Source organism: Penaeus japonicus, unplaced genomic scaffold (assembly GCF_977035675.1).
Source record: "Penaeus japonicus unplaced genomic scaffold, GWHDUDI00000001_assembly GWHDUDI00000013, whole genome shotgun sequence".
In the NCBI taxonomy this organism is placed as follows: domain Eukaryota; kingdom Metazoa; phylum Arthropoda; class Malacostraca; order Decapoda; family Penaeidae; genus Penaeus; species Penaeus japonicus.
Window position 1 is genome coordinate 14,869,163 of NW_028234415.1, and position 7,500 is coordinate 14,876,662.

Genomic DNA, 7,500 nt, shown 5'->3' on the forward strand with positions numbered 1-7,500 from the left:
GGGTGATGATGATAAGAATGATGATGGTTAGGATGATGATAATAATAACCATAAAATAATTAAATAATTATCATGATAATGATAATAATGATCATCATAATAATGACGATGGTGATAAAGGCAATAATGACGATAATAGTAATAATAACAATGATAATGATAACAATGGTAATAGTAATGATAAAGACGATAATGATGATAATGGAAATGATTAAGATAATCATAACAATGATAGTAGTAGTAATGATAATAATAATGACATAATCATGATTGATAATGATGACAGTCATGATAGTAATAGCAATAATTATCATGATGATAATAACGAAAGTAATGATAAAGACAATAGCAGCAATATCGATAAGAAGGGTAGTAATGGTAATAATGATGATAATGATGATAATAATAATGATAATAATAATAATGACAATAATAACGATAATGACAATAATAATGATAATGATCCTAACAATAAAAGTAATAATAATAAGGACAAAAAGAATGCTAAAGATAGCAAAAAAAACAAAAAAAAAACAATAACAATAACAACACAACCATGCATCATCCTCTGTTGACAAAAATGACAACAACACCAAAAACAACAATGACGATAAAATTCTTACTAAGAATGATGCCAATGCTAACCGTTGCAGCATATCATCTAAACACTACAGCGCACGATAGCCCATATATCTCTGCTTATCTCTCCGTCAATGCATAAATCCATTCTCATTGCAGGACAAGAGAGAGAGGGGGGAGGGAGAGGGAGAGGGAGGGAGAGGGAGGGAGGGAGGGAGGGAAGGAGGGAGGGAGAGAGAGAGGGGGGGGGAGAAAGAGGGGGGGAGAGGGAGGGAGGGAAAGGGAGAGGGAGAGAGAGACAGAGACAGAGACAGAGAGAGACAGAGACAGAGAGAGACAGAGTGAGAGAGAGAGAGAGAGACAGAGTGAGAGAGAGAGAGAGAGATACAGAGAAAGACAGAGATACAGAGAAAGACAGAGAGAGAGAGAGAGAGACAGAGAGAGAGACTGAGACAGAGAGAGAGAAAAAAATGATATGCAACCTTCCCCTCTGCCATCCCCTCGATCATTCCCTCGACCCTCATTACCATAGCAACGGCCCTTCCGCTTAACCCGTCGTGACGTGTTTACGCCGCAGGAGCATCGCCGTATGTTATCACACCCGCTTTCTCAATCACCTTTTCTCTACGTTATTTCGCTCCCCGTCTATTCGTCTCTCCTCCGAAATCTACTATCATGAAAAAGATGAAACGATTTTGCGACTTGATTTTGCAATTTGTAAGCTTGCGTGCAGGTATTGTGCTTGTAAAAGGGTTTCGCGATGGTCGGCCGTGTCAGGTATCTTCACTGCAATGAGCCGCCATTGGCTTGGGAGATCGAAGGGTCTTCAAAGTGTGTTAATGATAGAAATTTGGACGATAAATCACTGAAGATAAACATTACGTGTAAGATACTGAAGGCTTTTTATTGGTATAGCTATATAACTGCTTTCTACAATGCGTGTGTTTACACTCACACGCACACACATACACACACACACACACACACACACACACACACACACACACACACACACATATATATATATATATATATATATATATATATATATATATACATATATATATATCAATATACATATACATATATATATGTATATATATATATATATATATATATATATATATGGATAAATACATAAATAGACACGTATGAAAAAACATTCCCCCGTGTTAATACAATGGTTTGAAAAAACTATGCACATTTTAGATAGATATAATGGAATGCAAGATAGCAATGTCGAAATCATCCTGGATAAAACACAAGAGGACTTCGAAACTGTTGTCGCATATTTCAATAAACCTATTTTGTGCATAGCGGGGGTTTCTATCTTGCATTTGAATGTATGAATAAGGCAAAGATATGAATAGATTAAAATACATTGATAACAAAATATTCATAGACATAAGAAATAAAACCGCAACAATTATCATCCTGCCTAAATCATGCATAATGATAAGAACACAACGACGACATAGAGACAACAACAACAACAACAACAACAACAAAAAAGATTAATCCCCTTTACACATCAGATCCCTAAGTACGTGGAAAAGGGGGCGGGGCTTGAGTGGCGCAAATTACCGGTTTCAGGCGCTAATGGCTGAACAAGAGAGGGTTTCTTCGGTCGCCGCAAGGGTCGCTAGTGCCACAATCGGGTGAACGCTAATACCCGGTTATGGTGAGAGGTGTCAGGTATTGTGGAGGAGGGAGTTTTTGTTTATGGTTATGTTTCTCCTTTCTCTTCCTACTCTTTTGCTTTCTCTGTATCCGTCTTTCTGTCGTTCTCTCTCTCTCTCTCTCTCTCTCTCTCTCTCTCTCTCTCTCTCTCTCTCTCTCTCTCTCTCTCTCTCTCTCTCTCTCTCTCTCTCTGTGGTTTTGGATATATGTTGTTTTTTTTCTTTAGTGAGAAGTTGAGCTGAAAATCTGAATGTAACAGTTGAACATGCATAAAGTGGTTCTGATTTGGGAAAGGACTCTGTTTAATGATGATGTAGTAATGGGGATGGTAATTATCATATTGATGATTGATAAAACATATAAAAATAACGATAACCTAATTAATGAAATAATGAAAATTCCTCTCCCTTCTGCAAAATCCCCGTCTTGGCCAACCTCCCGTCTCCCAACATCACCTATTCTGCTGCTAACTCCGCATCGAGCAGCGCCACCTCACGCCTGCGTAACGAACTGCCTGTCTGTCGCGCGGTTTCTGTCAACCAACGAGCTGGTCTGGGTTTGTACGAAGCGGGTAGACAAGTGAGGAGGTAGACAAGGATTGTAAAAAGGATTGTAATGTTTGAGTGGTTGTCTGTATTTTCCAACGTGTGCGAATTTGTGTGTGTGGGGGGGGGGGGGGCTTGCTTGTATGTGTAGATGACAATGGAAATGAGGAAAAACTTTTGAGATTTACATTTACTGAAATACATAAGTGAAATAAAAGATTTCGATGAACTATGATATATGAAAATGATCATCGTTCATTCCAATTTCCAATTTTGATGTAGGAAATTTCGAGATTCATGCTGTAGTCTCCTTGGCTGTTGAAAAAAAGAAAAAGAAAATGGACGGCACACCGCAGATCACGAGATAAAAAGGACCTTATAGTAGCCGATATAAGTGATAAAATACGCTTGTGTCATTCTGTTTATTTTATTCACGCATGAGGGAGGGAGTCTTAATGTAAAAGCATATTTGATTTTGCTTAATGTAAAAGTATATTTGGTCTTGCTTAATGCAATTGCATATTTGAGTTCCTGTGAAGCTCTGGCTTACATAATTTTGGCTATTGAAGTAGATGTTGGTTTATCCAAATCTTTCTATCTATTTAAGTCTATATCTATCCTTCTATCTACTCACACAATCTTATATGTATATATATATATATATATATATATATATGTGTGTGTGTGTGTGTGATATGTATATATAAGACACCGTCTGTGTTTTGATGGGTCACAATATCATAAACATATTTTGTAAACAATGATGCAACTATTTTGCAGGAGAGTAAACATTATAAGACGCAGAATAAAAAGCAACAATGCATTTCCGAGGTGGTGGAAAATTTCAAGTCATATTTTTCTCCACTTCGCTTATCAGAGCTCATTAATTCTCCCTTTCCCAAATGCTATCTCAAACAATTATGAAATTCCTTCTCAGTAACTTTGGCATCCCGGTTGCATCCTTTCACCCATATCCCTCGAGTAAAAAAAATGTTACATATGAGGTCACGGGAGGTCATCCGCGGAGAAGTAACATGGCAAAGAAAATGGAGAACCGGTGTTGTCTCACAGAAAACGGGAGGAGGGTCGGGTTACCAAGTATTACTTTGATGTTAATAACGTCGAATATAATATTAGATGTAATGTTGAATGATCTCTCTTACATTTAAAGTTGTTGACTTGCTGCATTTCTTAGTATACAATTTCCTTGTATACTTATTTATTTTATCATACTTGCCATTGATTGATAGATTTTGACCACGTTTCCACATTATCAACAAAGACACTATTGCAATTCCATTTTTTCCTAAAAGATTTTGTCAAAGAATTTAAAACTTTCCGCAAAATAAAATTTCCATAAATATGGTATGATAAAAAGCAATAAAAACAAACAAACATTTATCTCGAAAGTCCCTCGTAATCAAAATACATCAACAGCCACTCACATAAATAAAGGCAAGATAAAATATAATACAAGATTAAATGCGTTGTATTTAAGAGACGTACAATTGAAGACAGTATGGCGCCTTCAAGAGTGAGAGTGCAGGATAAACGCCATTAAACACTAGACACAGAAAGCTGCTTTTAGGTTGCAAGCGCCTAAACTGCAACAACGCAACCGAGAGTGAATATATAAATTCGTACATAAATCTGCAATTGTCATGTCAGGAGGCTTGTGTGTATATAGGCTGGTTTACGAGTAGATGATTGTGATTTAGACCATTCGGGGAAAGTGTGTGTGTGTGTGTGTGTGTGTGTGTGTGTGTGTGTGTGTGTGTGTGTGTGTGTTTGTGTGTGTGTGTGTGTGTGTTTACCCTATATGTATATTCAGACACGTAAGAATTCAAAATCGAAAACTAATGTGCGTGGTGTAGTATTCGGATGTGAGTACATGTGCGATTAGAAGAATAACAAATAACAACAAGGTATTTAATAGTATTTCCCTCTGTCCATTCAAAATACTAATTAGACAACATCTGCTTATGCGACCCTACAAGGCTGGTCCATTGACAGTTGACTTTATGCAAATGGCGCTTCAAAACAGGTCCCGCGACATTCTATGAGCATACATATTGACAGACCAAATCGATAAAGTTACATGATAACTTGTTTCAACCTCATGTGAAAAGATAAACAGATGTAGGATTACTAAGGAAATATATGATGAATTTTCTTGCAAACGTATTTAAGCGATGCAATATCTTACGACATGAAAAGGAAATTACAGATTGCCGCACACGAAACACAGAATAGAAATGAAAAGAAAAAGAAAAATAATTTACCGAATAATATAAGTGCAAAATCTGAAATAAAAGGATCCTTTCTCTCGCCCGGCTGCTCATTGCATTGCAAAATATAAGACATGTGTACAAAGGGATAAGAAAATCCCGCGAGTTGCGATGTTGTTCCATGCGTTGGGTTGTCCGAGATGCTGAGATATGGCGCTGTGCTGGCAGTGTGTGCGTGTGTGGCCGTGTGGGTTTGTGTGTGTGATAATGATGATAACAATAATGATAATGATGATGATAATATTGATAATGATGATAATAATGATGTTGATAATGATAATGGTAATAATAACAATGATAATGATGATAATAATAATACTGATGATGATAACAATAATAACAAAAGAGAAAATGTTGATAATGATAATAATAATAAAGATGATAATATCAATGGTCATTGTAATATCATCTTTAAAATGCTACAATTTTTTTTTCACCCTAATCTACATGCTGTAACCCATTACTTATATATCAGATTCCGGAAAATATTCATATTTTTGTTGTTATGTTAAAATCATGTGATCTATAGAATTGCCTTTCTTGACTATAGTCTTGCTGAAGTGCGAATTATGTATTTTAGCGGTTGCCTATTTCTTAAAAACTTAATTTCATTCAATTTAGAATTATTATAATTTAAAAAACTGTCTTTTGTCACCAATTGCTGAGGTCGGAACTTGGTAAGTTATGTATTTTGGCGGTTACATAGATTGTTATATGTCTTACTGGACAGGCGGAGTTTTGCATAGACGAGAAATAGCTTTTAAAGCACCTGGGATGCTTCCCATTGCTCTCCTGAGGCTCCATATATAAGGCGTCTGTATGGAAGGAGATGGAAATCCTGCAGGATGTTTTGTACTCAGGATTGTCTAAGATCTTGAATATGTATGTTTGTCTGTTAAGTTGCGTTCTTTTGTGTATGTGTGTGTGTTTGATGGTGTGTGTGTTGTGTGCGTGTGTGTGTGTGTGTGTGTGTGTGTGTGTGTGTGTGTGTGTGTGTGTGTGTGTGTGTGTGTGTGTGTGTGTGTGTGTGTGTGTGTATGTGTGTGTGTGTGTGTGTCCATATGCATGCGTCTGTATGTGTATGAGTGTTCGAATATCAGACCAAGAAAATAAATTACCTATTTTTCTATTCACCCATTCAAAAGCAACTACACATGTGCTTCGTGTGTTCGAGTGCGCGTGCGTGCTTCCTTGCTAGTTTGTGGTTTTATGTGGCAGTAGGTTAATGGCTATGCCGCCAAGACTACAAATTAAGACCATTGCTTGAGGATTACGCTATCTCATTGTTCAACCCGCACTGACCCCTCCTCTTACCTTGCTCTCGGCTCTTGTTGTTTTGTTTTGCTGTTGTTGTTACTGGTGCTTGGAGGGGAAATCTGGAAATGAAAAGAAATTTCGTTTAGTTCGAATCTTTTTTTTTCTATATTAGAAATGTTTGTATATGCTTTCGTCTCGGTGAAGATTATGGGGAAAGTTCTTTCTTTAATGAAATGATAAAATGTGAAGAAAAAATATCATAAGGCATGAGAATTATCGGCTCTGAAATCTGAGGACAGAAAAGGAGAAAACCCGCGAAACCTTTTTCTTTCCTGAACTAACAGCTGGTTGGAAGTTACATTAGAAAATGTGGAAAAACGACAATAGTTTAATATATACATATATATATATATATATATATATATATATATATATATATATATATATATATATATATCCTTTGTGAAATGTTAAAAAAAGAACGATGGTATGACCAAGAACTATCTTCGCTGGTCCTCAATATTTAAAATGAAATAGAAATGTTAAAAACAACACCATTTATGCACATCAGAGAAATGCTCACCCAACCAATCACCTTCCAAACGCCAGACGCATCTTCTAAATCAACTTTTAGAATGTAAACACCATAGTTAACATCATCTTCCCGTTTGAGAACTTCAACTTCGATCGAACCAGCAAGAAACAGAAAAAAAAAATCCTCATGGTTAGGAGGGAGTCGTATGACAACCGTGATTAACCGATCTTCCTCACATGTCTAGAGCGTATCCATGTTGACGTGTTTTAATCCCCAAATCCTTTCATGATAATCGCTTTTCCGAATCGTAACTTGTTATTGCGTTTATTTGTGGGTGGATGATGATTGTTATCATTGCTTTATCTACGTCGGTGGTGTTCATATTGAAATGTTGGGGTTAAGTGAATTTATTTACTTTCTTTTGGTGTTCGAGCTTGTGTTCTTGGGGAATGGGATGTTAGGTTTACTTCTGTTTGTTTGTTTATGTGTGTGTGCGCGCGTGTAGGTGTATGTCAAATTCTGGGGTGCTTATTATATACATAACCATGCTCATAACTACACCAGTTACACACTACCAGAGTCTCGAACTCAAGATTTCTAGCTGATGGCATCGACA

At 36.6% G+C, this 7,500-nt stretch overlaps 1 protein-coding gene across 4 annotated transcripts in view; it reads right to left on the reverse strand.

The window, feature by feature from the left end:
- LOC122251643 (uncharacterized) overlaps positions 1–7,500 on the reverse strand; it is a 151,635-nt gene that overhangs the window by 21,612 nt on the left and 122,523 nt on the right. For all 4 annotated transcript variants that reach the window (XM_086543218.1, XM_043013700.2, XM_086543217.1 and 1 more), the window contains one exon: positions 6,407–6,468. The gene's annotated coding sequence lies outside the window, so the exon portion shown is untranslated. The remainder of the gene's footprint in view (positions 1–6,406; positions 6,469–7,500) is intronic.